Source organism: Larus michahellis, chromosome 1, assembly GCF_964199755.1.
Source record: "Larus michahellis chromosome 1, bLarMic1.1, whole genome shotgun sequence".
Taxonomy (NCBI): domain Eukaryota; kingdom Metazoa; phylum Chordata; class Aves; order Charadriiformes; family Laridae; genus Larus; species Larus michahellis.
In genome coordinates this window covers 43,265,031-43,282,833 of record NC_133896.1, presented here as the reverse complement: position 1 = coordinate 43,282,833, position 17,803 = coordinate 43,265,031, and the positions used below count along the sequence as shown (strand labels likewise).

Below are 17,803 nucleotides of genomic sequence, written 5' to 3'. Positions count from 1 at the left end.
CAAAATAACTTGATACAGAGCAAAGCCTGAACCAGATTGCCAAATAGAATACAGTTGTGGAACAATTGCATAAGTTTCTTTGTTATTAGAAAATGTATCTCTTATTCGTAGCTGAAATACTGAAGTGAATACGTAGAAGGTTTATAGACATTTTTCTTCTAGAATAAAAACAAGTGAGCTGTTCAAGGCCGCACAATAGGCAATTTCAATATGGGTTCTCAAAGAGATGACAGTCAGATGAATTCCCTGATAAATACAATTTTACAAAAAAACATTACCAGTCGGTTTTTTTTAGGCCTGCAGAACGGAGTGCTATCACCCATTGTAAACACTTTTTCTGCTGGTCCATTCAAGAGAAACTGCTTGCTCTCCTCCCTTCCGCCTTCAGGAAGCTGAAGAAGAAAAGACAGAGCAGATGTATGTGTTCGTCCACATGGCAGAGAGAAATTTGGAGGTAAAGGATAGCCAACAGCTTTCCTTGGGATGAAGGAACCGGGAAATCCCATAGATCAGCTTTTGGGTAAGACTGTAGAGAGCTTCTAGGACAGCATTAGCTTCATCTTCTTAAAACCATCTTTGTGGAGACAATTTTTACACTGTTGTAAGTGGACAGAACACAGTGGTGGAGACACGGTTAGAAGGGCAATTAGAGCCACGATCATTAGCTAAGTAGTAGATACCTAGTCCTAACTCTGTTTAGGATAATTCTTTTTGGGATATTTCTTCTTTAAAAGGACAAAGGACAAGAATAAACAGCCTATGCCCATTAAATTAAATATAAGCTATCAAATTTCTAGCTCCAGCTTTTCTGCCCAAGTCCCAGAACACTGTTTTCCCCACAGTATCAAATCCCTCTGGATGATCATCAGCAGGAGACATCATGCAAGTCTTTAGCTGTCATTAGCTATGTAGTAGACACCTAGTTCTAACTTTAGGCAGGATACTTCCTCTTTAGTAAGGAATAGGACAAGAATAAACAGTCTATGCCCATCAAATTAAGTATATGCTACCAAATTTCACTTTCTTGTTGGGAACTTCCACCCTCCTCACCCTCTGTAAAACTCTAGACAGCTCTGGAGTAAGCATCCGTTTGGAAAACCGACTTTATCGACTCACAGAGATGCTGTCAGCTGTTTACGCTGACATTCAACAACATCCCTATTTTATTATGCAAAATGAACCTTTCCTGATGGAATTAAAAAGGGAAAAATAAGTAGTTTTCTGTGGCATAGGAGGAATTTATCACTTAGCTGGAATGTTTAACTGAGGTGACAATGAAAACCCATCCAGTTGTTGGAAGTGATATGCTGTTAAAACTTAAGTAATTTGGTTTTGTTCCATTTTTACCTTTGGGGAAAAAAATATTGGGTAGGGCAGCTTTCAGACAAAGTTGAAGAATGAAATTTGAATGCTTCAATAAAGCTACAAGCACCTGAGAACAACATCAGAATGATAAGTGTCTTGCAAACTTAACCAGAGTAGGCATTACACACATCACTGCAATTCGGAAATACATTATTTCTTGAACAGGTAATCGAAGAAATCATGTCAAATTTCACAATGCTAGTAGCAATTATATTTGCCAAGATTATCCCTTGCTACTTACTCTGTTCAGACAGCAGCACTTTCTTCCTTCAGGCAACTCCAGGCCCATTAGGAGGACTGAGAGTTCATGTGCCAGTAGTACTGCCAGCTGGACCGAAACCTGAATGTGCTGAGTTTACAGAAGAAAAAAGGGTCCAGAGAGCTGCTAGAGGGAGACTGCAACTGAAGTGCAGTGTTGTACCTGAAGAGGAAGAATGAAAGAGAGAGAAAGGGAGGAGAAGAAGGGAAGGGAAGGGAAGGGAAGGGAAGGGAAGGGAAGGGAAGGGAAGGGAAGGGAAGGGAAGGGAAGGGAAGGGAAGGGAAGGGAAGGGAAGGGAAGGGAAGGGAAGGGAAGGGAAGGGAAGGGAAGGGAAGGGAAGGGAAGGGAAGGGAAGGGAAGGGAAGGGAAGGGAAGGGAAGGGAAGGGAAGGGAAGGGAAGGGAAGGGAAGGGAGAAAGCCAAACCATACATCAGGAGCTCTCAATTTCATTTCTTAGCTCCAATAGCAATGAATAGGCAGGGACAAATTTTGGAAATCCTGATTCTCTCTGGCTAACCTGTTTTAGGGCAATATTTCTGGAGTAAGGCAATGCATGTTAGCCAAATGGAGATTTTGCTGTACGGCAATTTGCAGTGCCCTGGGAAGAAAATGCATTTGATTTCAGAAGATAAATGTTTTCCTTTTTCATTTTCCCACATGAGCGAGAGTTTAGAAGTTAATCCTTAAGCTTTTTACTAAGTGTTACCTTGTCTACACTGATCAAATGTTTCTCCACTCCCACTGATACAACCATTTTATTAAAGATTGGATGCTTTTCTTCTCTTTACTGGTCAGATAGTATCTCCATAATCCCTAGTACCGTCTGTGTTGTACAGAGTCCCGCTGGTGGTAGCACAGCTAACTGACTCTCTGTATCACGTGCCTTTTGATCACACAACACAGGAACTTCAAATGTGATGCCAGGAGAAAGGGAGAGAGACACAATCCAAATGAAAATTAATTTATCCTGCTCAGGTCCAGTCTTTCCCTGAGGCAGAGCAGCAGGATAATACTGAGACAAGCTAACTCCCTTTCCCAGAACCACACAAAACACAAACAGAAAAAACCCTATGAAGTCATACAGTCCTCTAGCTTACCACTGTAGAATTGTCTTTTACAATATATTGTACACTACAGTTTTAACTGACACAACCACTGAAGCAACCAACATTTCCCTTAGGAATTTATTCTACAATCTACTATATCTCATTGTGAGAAATAAAGGGATAATAATTGTAAAAGCTTGCCATCAGTCAGATTTTAAAAGTCATATATAAAAATTGCATACAAAACTACATTAAAAGGTCATGGAGTATAACACCCTGAAGTTTAGAAATGCGGAAATTAATTCTAGAGGACTCAACCTTATGTACATCTACATGATGATATATTCTCCTGTTAAACAATTACATACTATTTTTTTCTCCTCCCTGACCCTGCCTCATTCAGAATAGACAGAGTTCACTTAATGAGCTGACCGTAACTGTTTTGCTTTCTCCTCATTTTTCAGGTTTTGGATTTGGGCACTACACATAAAACAAACTCTTCGGAAGATTAATCTCCTTAAAGGCTTTTCTCTGGTGCTCTTCACAAAACCGTTTAGATGTTTCACACACACTCTGCTCAGGGCAACCTTGGGAACTGCCAGGAGTGGTGTTAGTTCCATCTGACAGCCAAAGAGCCCAGGCTTGGAGCCCTCCCAACATTTGGGTGCTCAGTCTGAACGCCCAGAGCCTAAATGTTCAAAATACTCAGATTTACACACTACTGTATCTGCCCTGAGTGTAGCTGCTACTGCATCAATTCCAGTGAAGTGCATGTACCACTCCTGCAAATCAGAGCATGTCCCAGGTCAGGCGCTAGAAACCAAGGGATGAAAGCAGTGAGAATCAGTGCAAAGCACTGGTTTAATGCTGGATAGACCAACACCCCAGACCCCACAGACTGTCCCCAGTCCATTTACAGGCTTTTACAGCCTCCTGCTCCCTGTACAACAGTTAAGATCAAGATTCGCAAACCCTCAGTGGAACCTATTTCACATTGCATGAAATAAATACTTATTTGCTGAACTAGAGAAAGAGAAAAAGCTTCAAACTTAGCAGATGGACATCCATGGACATACATTTACGGGTAATAGGTACGAAACCAAGGGAGCTGAGTTCTGATCCTACTTCAGGTGAATGGTTTAACTATTTTAGTCAGAATGGAGTAAATTCAACAGAAACCACTGAGCTTTTTCAGGCAAAGAATCAGTTCATTAAAGTCATTACAGTACAGTGACTCGTTAACTAATTTAAGCCAAGTTTGCCACACCTAAGTGCATGTTCTAGAGACTGGAATTCTGGAAAAATACTGGCGGCAGTGCCTTTGTCAGTGGCACCCTGTGTTGTCCAAGGCTTAATCTAATAGGTAGGCTCTGAAAAAGCTACCTAATCAAAAAAGACAGGCAAAAGAATGGCAATTTGTGAATCTTGACAATTTAGTTATAAGATAGATAGGTAGTTATTTAGCACTGTTAAGACTTACAAGACTTAGCTAGAGTAGGAAAATCACTGTCACAGGCATACGTATCTGGGGACTAAGGGTGAGGTCCCCCACTAGAGGCGTGGAAAAGAGGCGAAGTTCAACTTGATGTTCAGGTTGACATTAGCCCGCCCCATCACATTTTGACCTATTGCATAACACTCTTAATGGTTTATGGTAAGACGTACATTTGTGTGTATGTCTTTGTGTTGTTGCTCCTGTTTTCTTGGAATCAAATTCTCTAACTGCATACGTGAGAGCTCCCACCTGGATCAGAACTGGACCAAACCTTTGGCTTCTGATGTAGATATGAACATTTTTGGCCTAAGAACTGGGTCTGTCTATCACAGACAGCAAAAGCAGTGTGTATCAACCAGGTATCAGTGTGGAACACCACTGTAGTGTATTCACATACTGTATTATGTTGTAACATATGTGCATTAATTTATTAACCCTAATGAATACCTGGTGTCAGAGGTCTTAGCATGAATTTGGCCCTTCCCAAGTGGTCTGATGGAGTGCAATCACACCTAAAGGAGATCATACTGCCACATCCTTGTTATTATCTAATCTAAATAGAGCAAACTGGTATAAGTAGCATATGCTGCAAACACATGTACACCTGGCCATCACTGGAAGCAATAGTACAAGAGGCCCTGGAATCTTGACTCCAGTGCCAGGATCTATAGAAGTGTGTGCTTTAATGGGAACAGACTTTGATGTTTTGCTCCCCACCTCCAAGCTCCAAGCTTGATTCGGTGGGCCCATCCTCCTCAACCTGCCTGTGCCCTTCTCCCGGTTGCTCCTAAGACACATCTCCTCACTTCACTAGTCCCAGAAGTGCTCTAATTTCTTACCCCATTTCTGGTCCTTCTGCATAGCCAGTCCTCCTCTACCCTTCTGTAGTGCTGCCCACTGCCACATCTTCTTTTCCCTCATCCAGTAGTCTTTTTTATTAACTAGGCTCGTTTTCCCTTTCTGGTAGCTCAATTATATTTTCCTTTTCTTTCACCCTAGGTTTCCAGTTGTCTTCTAAACTCTGTGTCTGTTCCTGTTATCTCTTTCAGCTCTTGCTGCCTGAGCAGTTGCTGCGCTCCTGCTGGCACTGAAGCTGCTTTTCAGACCCCTTTTCTCATTTTTTCCAATTTCACCAGTTCCTAGATTGCTCTCCAAGCTGCTCGGGAGACCAAGAACCCTGACTGCTCTCGGAGGTTCCTGGTCTTGCTTGAAGACATTTAAGCGTCTCTGACAGGAGCTCCATGCCAAACTCCTAATTTTGATCCCCAGTCCGACTCACGGTCTGAGTTCATCACTTCATTTGCCACTCACCGTTCCGGTGTCTCTTTCTCTGCTCTGCCTTGTTCCCCATGCATCCGAACTGGTTACCTTAGTCTTTCAAGTGATTGGATCAAGAGATAGGAAGAGAATTGGAGAAACACAGAGCCCACCCAGTGTGGGCATGTAGACCATGCACAATTACAGCAGCCCAGAGCTGCAATGGCAGGAAGAAATCCCGCTCCACTCCACATTCAGAGAAAATGACACTTTCAGGGCATTTATATGCTGGAATTTCAAGGCGTGTGAGCTGTCTACATTGACTTATCAAGTGTGTGGGGGTTTTCATGTATAAAGAAATTACTCCTCGCTAAATGCCAAATCCAACTCCAAGCCAAGAGCTGCTGGAGTTTTTAAGCAAAAAGACAGTTCTGATAATGTATATTCTCTCCAAACTTCTTCTACACTGATCTCCATCTTGAAAAAAGAGAAGTTATTGGTTTATAAGAACCTTAAGAGTTTTTCTCAGCATTCTACCAAACTCATCCACAACAGAAAAAATAATTTAAAGGGAAAAGAACACCAACAACATGTTAATGCCTCCTCCAGAGAGCAATCATCTGATGATTGAAAGTTGAAGATCAAACCAGAGAACTGTGTATAAGAAAAATCTTCTGTAATGTGCTGCAGAAATAACCTCTTATCTTTTCAATAGACCAGCCAGTAGTATGGGAGTATGATGAACACTCAAAACAATGGAAACCCATCCAAAGCATAAACACTGGAAAAGTAAAACTCAAGTCATTATTGTCTTTCTTTGACCCACTTTACCCCATTCATGTAAATTTAGCAAACAATGGCAGGAATGAAAGTTCTACTTGAACAGAATGAATCGTGTGCAGAATTGTGTGATAACTTACATCCACAGAGATGTTTATCTAGTGTTTTTCTACCTCTGTAAAGGATACACCAGGCTATTTTAAAACAGTAATTTTGGTTGTTTCCCTTGTAAATGTTTTTTTCACAAGTTTTAATTAAATATAACAAGAAAAACAGCAATTGGGTTAAATAACATGCTGTGAAACTACCCGGTAGTCAAAGAGAAATAATAATGTAAGACCTAAAATGCTAATGACATACTATGAATGTAATGATCAGCTGATTAGCCATTTAATTTCTCATTTGAAATCAAATTTACATACCTAACTTATCAATTCAGATGTGACAGTAACATTAAAATTAAATATGTGGTTTGGTATTTCAGTAAATGACAGCCATTGGTTAAACAGCAATAATACTAGCCTTTGGGACAAACATCTAGAGCACATTGCCTAATTCATTTCATTTTCAAAGGAACAAAGCCTGGCTCTGAATGTCCTGCTTTCCTACAAATATGCCTGGAAGGACTTCCTGTTAACTCTGGAGACTGAAAGATGGTGGCTGTAAAAATGAGCCCCATTTATTATGTCAAAACCCAGGCTCTGAAGCAGAAGGGGACCATTCAGACAGCACAGCAGCTCCCCAGAGAGGAAGGATGCTTCGGATGTGGCCTGTACAGAGCTGCTCGCCAGGCGTGTTAGGCTTCCACGCCCCAGTCTTTCTAGCAACTAGTAACTTGTAGGATTACACTCTCAAGAAGGAAATATGAGATTTTTAAGCCTTTCTTAATGAGAAACAACCCCCCTTCCCTGGAAATTAGTGGGTTATGTAATATTTAATTCATTATTTTTTCAGACAAATGGCCACTATGGACCACACATCCATGAAAATCTGGGTTAATGTCTGCTTTGCTGCTGATGTCCTTGAGTGACTGCAGGGACATGAAGAGTAAAATTTGGGGAAAAAATAAAGATATCTCTTCTGATACATTCTCCAGTACTGCTAATTAATGCATTGTTGATGAGGACCATGTGTCTGAGATGATAACTATACTTTATAACTATTTTTCCATTATAAATTCCTACTTATAAATCTGGGAACAGAGACACATTGCAATCTATCATGGATGGGTTATCACTCTGCTTTTAAATATGGTTGAGAAATAGTAAGGAAAAGTAAAAAACTTCTTTTTTTCTCTTTAACCAAGAGCATAGAATTGGACTTCCCCACAGACAGGTTACCTTTTCTTCCATTTTCTCCTTGTGACAAAGACACTTGCCTGGAATGTTAATTCACAGAAGAGAGAGAAAAGAAAAAGAAAAACCTGGCGGACTGGGACTCTATCTGCTATTGCACATTTGGAATGATGGAAACACAGCCTAAGGAGATGTAAAAACAAGCCAGCGCAAGCTGTGTGGCGGAACTTGCATGCAGAAATCACATGGCTATAAAGATTGTCATAGAGGGCTGTGGGTTATCATATGATTATCTTTGCTAACAGCATGTGTATATATACATAGTGCCCAGGTATATGCAAAGATGGAGAAAATATTTTTTGCTCTGTGATGTTTAAGGCTTTTAGTAACTTTTGTTGCTACTTACCATGGTTATTTGTTCCATCTGCACAGCAATATGCTGTGCGTCAACTTGTGAAAACTATAGGAGATCACCACCTACATAAATGAGAACATAAATGGGAACATTAATGGACTGAAAAAACAGACTGAAATGCTGCATTAGTTTTGCCTTTATTCCTTACCAAGTTTCACATACCTGTTTTCCCAGAATTTACAGTCATTCAGTATAGAGCACTTTCTGTGTTGTCAGTCTCCCGAGCAGCCTGCAGTTTCAGAGAAAAGGTTTATTGTAAGCTTATTTCCTTTCACTTCTTAAGTTCTTAACAAAACCCCCAACTTTTCTTTCTGTCATACATTGCCATGCCATAAAAATTAGTCTGGTGGATGTGGGCATTGAAGTGCTTCAATTTTTTTCTAGCACATATTTATCTCAAAATGGTGTATAGACACTCCATTTGCAGGAAAAGAGAAAACCTGGCTTCGCACAGGCATGGAGGAATGAAGGAACCATTGCAGAACAGAAAGTGAGGCTGCCCAAAGCGTGCAGGGTGCCCTGCCTCCTGGGCTCGGCACCACCCTCCCGTTGATAGCCCACCTCTGCTTTTGGCAGCAATAAGGAGAATAATTTCGTACAGGAAAGTGCAGTCAGAAAACTCTAAGACTAATGTATTTTGACCTACACATTGTTCTTGGAGAATATCACACAGGACACAGGTTCATCTCCTTGACTGCCCCTCTGAACAGAGTGCTGTGGAAAGAATTCAGCCCCTGATCACCAGTCCCTCATCCAACCGCCCCCAGGGACATCGATTAGCAAATCTGAAGATTATAGTGACAGAGTGAATGTTGCTGGCACATATGTCATCACAAAAGAGAGTTAAATTTGGCAGCTACACTGTCATTTCATTGAAGGATGAGGAAAAAGAATGTGCTTTGGTTTTCAGCAATATTCAAATTGTGAAAGTTTGTGGATGCTGGCCCTTTCGTTAAATTAAAACCCAGTGAATGCATTCAACCTCTGACAGCCAGATGAGCAGCCTCTGTTTCCAGCTTTTGCTGGCTAAATAAGCAACCAAGTTGTCAGCATGGCATAAAAGAGCCCCAGTTACTCCTATGCCATGCCTCCACTCCAACGCTAAGTCACCTGAAACTGCTGAAGAGTCACTCCATTCATCTTCTCCCCAACAGCCCTAATGGCACTTTTGGAGCAGGCAGACAGCATGAGCGACAGCAGCCCTGAAGCGACTTTAATGTGTTTCACAGGCGCAGGCTGGCATTTGTTACCTGAGGTTCAGGCATATGCGTCAGCATCTTAATGCCTCTTCCTTCTACTTCAGATGTGCTTTAAGCACTGCTCCACTATCCCAGAAAGTCAAGGCCAAACTGCAAGCTATTAGTTACTGCCTGGAGCAGGAGCTAGCCACGAGCAGCGCAGAGGGAAGAGCTTGGTCTTGGGATTACTTGCCACAGCTCTGTATTCAGATGATTTTTGCACCAAAAGGGTTTTTTTTCCCTCTATTTGTCAACTCAACTTTTGCTATATAGGTCTGCCGGTGCGACTTCTGCAATAAATAAAAAGCCCATGATGGGTTTGAAAACAAAATCGGATATAATTCTAATCCAAGGGAACTTGTATTTCTTGCAATGACAAAAAAATGACACCTTCATATTTATTAGTAATAACAGGTAGCATCGCCATTCCCCGTCAATGCTATCAGATGATTTGCAGAGAGATAAACATAACTGTTGATGAATCCTCACAACAAACAGAGATAGAAACCAGCATCCAGAACGTGACGGATTTCTTTAAGGTACTGCAATGAATCAATGTCATTGCTTCTGTTAGTTTTCTCGTTCCCCATCACCGAGACCTGGAACTAAGCAACCCTTTTATTCTGTAGCAAGATCAGAAATATTGCAGTAAACTTGGGTTGAAGGAGAGAACAGTTCCTTCGTGTATTAACCACGAAACAGAGGATGGACACAGCTGCATCCTTTCATAATGCCCAGGATCTTCACACTTTCTATAGGATAGCCATAGTTGCATCAGTCAAACTCCTGATCAAAGTTGTAGCACTATCCATATCGTTTATATTTGTTTATATTTGTAATATTTGTTTATTTATTATTGCATCTATTCATTCAACAGCAGGGATGGTAAAAATTGCTTTCGTGACCACTGATTTTTTCCCCACACATTTCTATGACACCAAGATTCATGCGCTCCCATTTCGTGTTTTAGCCTTACTGCCTTTTATTTTGATAGCATCCAGCTGGCTGCTCATTTTTTAATTTGTCCTAGGGTTTTGGCAATTTTTGTCTGTCTGGTGTTGACGCCTGTCATTGCTGATACCTCACTGACCATGAGTTAGGACGGAGGGAGACGTTGCCTAAGACTCAGTGCAAGTGGTCAGGGATGCATTTCTTAAGTGAGCTGATGGCACTGATAGGAATGACTTGCAAAGTGATTCCTGTGCGTTTTTTGCAACATAACTACATCTGCTGCAGGCTCACAGGAGGAGGAAGCAGCTCGGGAGATAACGCTGATGGATTAGTGGAATGAGAAACTTGTTCCAAAGACGGCTTTGCTGCTGATCCTGTTTGTCACACTTGAATGAAAAGGAGGTGGGAAAACATTATCCTTCATCACAGCTGCTACAGGTGGGCAAATCATACACTGGCTTTGGGGGTTGTTACAAACTGGTCCCTAATCAAATATCGCTATAATTCTCTTATCGTTATCAGCATGCTTCTCCGTTTCTGTTTCTTCATTTTACCTAATCCATCTTATTTTTGTATTTTCTCCTAGCTCAGTCCCAGTTCCTCTTTCTAATTTGCAGCCATTCTCCTCACCGTTCAGACGACATTTCGAGCGAAGGACTGCAGGAAGAGCGAGGAGCCAAAATGTCAGAGAACTGCCTCTTTCCCCCACGCCTGCAGCACTCTGCCATTCCCCGGTTCGGTGGCAGCGCCTACAGCAACTGCCTCCTTGCACTTGCCTATGACTCGTGATTTCTTTTGCATAACCACAATAAGGAACACCCACACAGAGCCATCAGCAAGTTCAGCAATGGCAGCAGCAAGCAATTTCTTTATTTCTTATGAAATATTACATTTTTGAAAAAAACCCACCACCTCAAAACCCAAACCCACTACCTGACACAGACTTAATTTTTCAGTGACATGTTTTCAAGGACTATTTAAATTTGTTTTGGACAGAAATTCTCTTGCATAGCCTATTGAGCAGATAGAAAACATTCTGAGAGTCTGCAAAACAATTTGATTTTAAGGAATTACTGATTCCTTACAAATTTTAGGGGATCAGATTCATAATAACCTGCTGATGGCAGACTGATACATAATCAAAAGACTGAATATCACAACATCTAGATAACTGGCATCTCCACTATGCCAAACACTTTACTGCCTTCCCTAGCACACGTTACCCCACCTACCTCGGATGAAGTCCAAATAAATTAATAAAAATATGATTACTGGAGGAACTCTGAAAATATAGATGTAAATTACTGAGACAACAGCATGACTTGCAGCCAGGCTGCAAAAAAGAGAACTTACAATTGCTGGTTTGAAAACTCTTGTCTAGGTCCTTTGGGTTTCTAATTGTAGGACACATATGAAACTCTACAGTATAAACACCATGAATTCTCGGTGGCCAAATTATTTTCTTTTAGAATGTGAGGCACATACTTGCTTACTCTCTACTGAAGTCTCATAGATGAAAGCTAAAGGTTTAGATCGCACTTTTGTGAACACATGGCTGTATTCCTTTGAAATCAACACAGTAAGTAACGCAGAACTTTATCTTCAGGGATAGCTCAGAGACAAGGGGCAAAGTTAACATAATTCCTCCTGCATCCATCACTTCACTTTATTTAAAGACCCAGTTGATGTACAATGAAAGTGACAAGCTTTTAAGAAATTGGAATTTTTTATTATCTTTTTGCTAATTTGCTTTAACTTCTAAGCAACCTCATGTAGAGACACAAAATTGCATGATAAACCACCTAAAACACAGCATAGACAGCATGCATCATTCCACTTGACTATTTCTTTGGAAATAAAGTCAAATTTTCATTCTGTTTTTTAAAAAAATTATAACGAAATGCATGTATTCCCTGGGCTGACTGATATACCAAAGGCTGCAAGTTCCAGTTTAATTTACTTGATAATAAACTTTAGCAAGGGCACAGTATGTAATACTCAAAGAGGAAATTAGCATGTCACTTACTGAACAAGATAATATTCACTAGGTGTGTGGGTATCTTTTGTATTCTTCTCATTCCTTGGCTTTTTCACCTCTATTCTCAGCCCTTTATACCAAGAGAGAAACATGAAAGCTTATCCGCAAACACACCTTTGTAGTTCTCATTTCCCATATAAATCAACAACTTGTAACAAGTGACAGAGCTGGCAATATTTTTCAGCACCCATGCCCTCAATTAACACCATTCCAGTGGCATCCGTGCTAGAATGGATTTCTTCCCTCATTTCTCTTAACGGGATCCAGAGTTACAAATTTGGGATGTACAAATCCACACAATGCTTCCCCCACTGCTTTCATTGGGCCTTTTGGTGACGCTCTCCAAAAATCTCTATTAGCGTTTCGTGTTTGTTATCCCTTGCAGCAATATCGTCCGAGAGGCAGAAGGAAGTTCTTAAGGTTGCGGTTTAGAAACATCTAATTCTGGGGGGGATTCCTGAGTTTGTTCTGTCAACGTTCGCTGGCTTGAAATGTAACCTTTTCAGAACCCAGCCTGCCTCTGCCTGTGCTCTCTGTGTGGGTATTCCCCATACTGCCACCGAAGCCAAAGGATCAAGGATGAGCAGTTCAGTGCCTGCATTGCAGGAAGCCTCTGGTGGGCCAGAAGTTTTTCACAGTGTACTAGCTGCAAAACGAAAGACCACGACCACTGAGGCGCTTCCAAATGCAACTACCTCCAAACAAAACAATCTTCCAACATTGTCCTAAAAAAATCTTTTAAAAGGCTCTTGCAGTTTCAAAACTTTGTGGCTGTTGTCAAGTAGGGAGTGGACTGCTGTGGCTGACACTTGAATTATCTTCTTTGCATTAACGTCCAGCAATAATTAGCAAAAGTGTTCTTAGCGTGTGACTTCACCTCTGAACGGTTTTGCTGCCTTGGTGGTGGCTGTTCTAAATAGACAAAACTTTTTTTTTCCTTAAGACAGCTGTAGCTGCAGAGGTCATGTGCTGCTCCACGCAGATGAGGGAACTGAATTATGTTCTTTCTCTCGCAAGGATCTCTGAAACCTTTTCAGACCAAACTGGCAATTAATTTGTTGAACTGAAATTCATTAAGTGCTCAAATTGCAAACATGCAGCTGAGTATTAACAGTATATGAATCATATTTCGCTGCTTTATGCAACAAAATAAATTTCCAGTTGAACTCAGTGGGACGAGTCACACTGCCTAAGGGAGTGATTCCTTAACTCAGGGCACTGAGTCAGATTCCTTTATAACCAATACTCCCCTAAGAGGGTAAAACACTGATAATGAAGTTGAGCTAAAATGCTAATTAAATGGCGAATTCTGGATTACCTACTGGAAGAATTATGTATGTAGTGACCTGTCCTGTTAATTCAGAAGTCTAAGTGAGAAGCCTAAAGTTAGTCCGAAGGCATGGAAATGACACGGTCAGCTAGGATAAATACTTGTGCCCATATGGGCATGGCCTGGCATGAGATTTACACTATCTTCTCCAGATTTTCAAGAGCCAGCAAGAGCTCACTGGATGCTGCCAGGACCATGGTGCTTTCCCAGGCTCAGACCCTTCTGTCAGGGCAAACCAGTTCCAGGATACCCTGCCCTTCACAGAGAAAACACAAATTTCCCACCTGCTTTCCCTGGATGGTTTGCATAGCAGCACTGGGTGTCATCTTTCAGAAAAATAAGAGGAAGGGTCCAGGGACTTACAGACCAGCCAGTCTCACCTCAGTCTCTGGAAAGATCACACAGCCTGTCATTTTGGGATGCATTTCCAAACATGTGAAAAACAAAACATTTGAAGTAGTAATCAACATGGATTTACAAGGGACAAGTGCTGTTCAGCAAACCTGTTTGACTCCCACAACAAAATGACTGTCTCTGTGAACAAGGGGAGGCCTACGGGTGTGATATACCTCAGATTTAGGAAACCTTTTGACTCACAGCATTTTCATTTGGCAGCTGGGGAAGTGTGGACTGGAAGAAATGACAGTTAGAAGGACTGAAAATTGCCTGTACCTCTGGGCTCAAAGAGCGGCAAAGACTGGCTCGGCACCTGCTTGGTGGCCAGCAATGAGCCCAGTACCCAAAGGGCCAAACCCTTGCTCATATTGTTTAATGTCTTAATCAGTGACCTAGGTGATGACCCAGGATGCATCACCTCCAAATTTATCAATGATGCTAAATTAAGGGGAGAGACTTGCACAATGAATGGCAGAACTTGAATCCACAGGGACTTTGATGAAATTGAACTGGGCCAACAGAAACCTCATGATGTTCAACAAAGACAAAAGTAAACTTTTGGTTTTGGGACAGCGTAAGCTCACACATACTTAAAGATTGAGTAGCAGTTCTGCTTAAAAGAAGAGTAGTGGTGGACTCTGTGTTGAATGCAATCTCTTGCTGTGGATAAGGTAAGATGCAGATCAGGCTGTGTTGAGAGAAGTTGACCAAAAGTTGTGAGGAAGTTGTTATTCCCTTCTGCCTGTAGTTTGTGAGGCTGCATGTGGAAAACTGAATCTGGTTTCGGATCACCTGCTGGAGAAGTTCTCATGCGGGGACTATGGAGATGTTCAGAGGCTTGGGCCACAAGAAAAGTTTGCAAGGTCCTTAGTCTGCTGGAGAGGCTAAGGGCTGGTCTAATAGCAGGCAACAACTACTTGAAGGGTAGTAAAAAAAAAAAAAAAGAAAGACTTAGGAAGGCTAAGGTGGTCATTAGGAAAAACTTTTCACTAGGAGTAAGCTTTGCAGTGCTGCACTCCGTCAAGCTGTGTGGGTAAACTCTGAAATCTCCAATTTTGGAGGTTTTCAAGATGCAGTTACACAAAGCCACAGCTGACCTGACCTGGTGCTGGCAACATTCCTGCCTTCTGGGGGGAGAAGTTGGACTAAATGACCTCCAAAGGTCTTTTGAAAACCTTTAATGAGCAGCGGTATGTTTACTGTCCATTACTTCTTACACTGACTAGGGATTTCTGAATCTACACCGTGAATTCTGGCTGCTCCACAGGATTTGAAGATTAATAACTTGGAAAATACCTTTTCCATGGTTGTCTGGGAATCCTTAGCTCTGTCTCCTTTGCATGCAGAATGTATATATTACCGAGACCTGGCTCCTGTGGTGAAAGCATTATGAAGTGGAGCTGTCCATGCAAATTTGTATGCGAATTAAGATTACACAGACAGCCTAATTACTGGAACATCCTATATTTCAGAAGTTTGGCCTTTTAACTTAAGTGTGGCGTGCCTTCCTATAACAATCTCAGCATTTATCATTAGGAGTGTTTGAACTACATACCAAGAATAGATATCTTGCAGCATACTTGCTCATAAACAGCTGATAAAGGAGAACACCGTTGCTCCAAGGGGTGGTGCAGAAGAATCAAGTCCAACAAAGAGTCATTTTGGGGTTCTCCCACACTTAACACCCACACATAGAGAAGAAATGAGGGATATGGAAACCCTCCCATGATGACTTTCACCATCGTCCAGAAGGCTCTGTACATTTTTCTCCAACCACCGGAATACAGGGGAGTGCCAGGAGTGACCCGGAGGACATGAGATGAGATAGTGGTATTGCAGATATATTTTGAGTCCAGAGAGATGGTAGGACACAGTAGGTTTATTTCTCTCATAATCCCTTCCATAATAGCCACTTCTGCTAGAAGCAGACAGGCAGTGGTGATGTGGCTGGTGCTAGAGACACTGATCAAGCTGGTGAGCCAGCCTCTGCAGAACATTTCTAGACATTCATTAATTTTAACACACTGCAGAATCTTCCCAACAAACACAAATTACTGAAGGCAATTAGTTATTTTAAATAATTCATGTTTCAGGCAGATCTGAATGCAATTTTATTGGTTAAGAATAATATATATCCATGCCCAAGGATTTCCTACTTTCAAGTTCTAAAAGCCCCTGGGGAAAAAAAACAACACAGCTCCACCCCCTCCCCACCCCGCCAAAAAAAAAAAAAAAAAAAAAAAAGAAAAAGGAAAAAACCACTGGAAAACCTAAACGTAACATTACTGAAAAATCCTTTCCTGATTGAGGATGTAAACTGGTAAAGGAAAACAACACGTGATAGAAGAATGCCTTACTCTCAGAACGCTTTATTTTTAAGACAAGAATTTACAGGGGTTTTTTTTTGAATTAGAAGCAGGTGCTCCCTTTTTGTGTTATTGCCAGAAAAATTGCAGAATTTGGCACAAAAATAAGAGAAATGCAGTCAAAGAGAAAATATGCTTTAATTATTGTACAACCCTAAAAGCTGTATTTCTAAGCCGCCAGGAAGCTCTACTTACGGATTTGTTTGCTTTTCTTTTATTTGGTGAGCCTTCGGCCATTCTGCTTTATTATTCTCACTCTTTAAACCCGCATCTGAGATAACTAGGAAATTAACTGCCTGCATGCCCGTGGGTGTTCACGGAGGGCCTCTGCAACTTGTCTCGTACAATTTCTCTCAGTGTTGCAGAGACCATTGTAAAAGTACCTATTCAGGCTGCAAAGCAAAGCATGAAAAAAGTTAGAGGAAAATAGCACTGATAATTTAACTAGAGAGTCTGTCACGCTGTGTGTGCAGGTAGTACAGGCAAGAGGGAGAGGCGAGGGGTTTGAAAGGCTGCAGGCATCAGCCCAGTCTGCCTGTCTCTTTCCCTCTTTCTTCTCCCAGGCCCTATCTCCCCATCTCCATCTCTAGGCTGCTGTTCCCATCTCCAGTTCTCTCCCCAAGACCACCGTTGTAAATTTATTTACCCATGTCACGTAACAGAGAAAATTTGTCCAAACTATTGGCACCTGTAGAAGTTATATACACCTGACTGTTATCATCTGGAAGTTTTGGATTATGACTCATCTAAAGCCACTTTCCAAGTGTCACTGATTTGGTCTTGCCCCATGGGCTGTGGGTGCAGGGCTGAGGGTGGAGGTAGCTGTACTCCTCATCACCAGCCAAGGCACAGACAGAGGAACTGGCACCTGGCCACCCCTTCCTCCGCCTCTTCTACCATATGCCCTTGATGCTTCCTCAGATCTCAGTTTACCCCATTTCCCACCTCCCCTGTGTCCTGCTTTACCTGATGATCAGGTAAAGAGGTTTATTCCCTGCACTCAGTTGAACCTCTGTGGTCCTCTTCATCTACCCTGATGATCTGGAAGGCCTCAGACCACCCTTACAATCTTGTTGAGCTGGGGTAGGTACATGACTTGCCTCGTATCCTCCATGGTTGGAATTCCCAACCTGAATCCTCAAAGATACAGAAAGATGACAAGCAGAGGCATTGCTGGGCTAACAGTCTCATGAGAGTTAGTATCATGGTGTAACTGATGCCGGTTATTTATACATATTGCAATCCATATTGTTAGAGAACCAGTCTGAACTTTAGCATACACATCCCTCAAAGTATTTGGCTTAAATGGATACTTCATTTCTCCAAGTAAAAGGCAAGCTGAGGCTTGATTGTTAAGTCCCGCTCTCTTCAGTGAATCCTACAGTAGGAATTATGAATCTTCGCTCTCTTTTCTTCTGAACAAAGCTGCTACAATATCATTTATAGAGTGAGGCTCTGAATAGAACTATAGCTAATCGCTAATATGTTCTCAACACCCCACACAATTGTGTCAGACACCTCAGGGATAAAATTTTCACTTTTTGATGCTTTTTGTAAGAGCTGGGTTTTCTT

At 41.6% G+C, this 17,803-nt stretch overlaps 1 long non-coding RNA gene across 2 annotated transcripts in view; it reads right to left on the bottom strand.

Annotated features, from left to right (window-relative positions):
* Window positions 1-17,803, bottom strand: part of LOC141738559 (uncharacterized) — a 91,727-nt gene that overhangs the window by 8,605 nt on the left and 65,319 nt on the right. The window contains exons 2-5 of one of the 2 annotated variants that reach the window (XR_012585415.1): window positions 8,075-8,141; window positions 7,904-7,974; window positions 1,607-1,786; window positions 279-596 (exon numbers count right to left, since the gene is read on the bottom strand). This is a non-coding gene — a long non-coding RNA (uncharacterized LOC141738559). The remainder of the gene's footprint in view (window positions 1-278; window positions 597-1,606; window positions 1,787-7,903; window positions 7,975-8,074; window positions 8,142-17,803) is intronic. The other variant, XR_012585416.1, reaches the window with a different exon arrangement.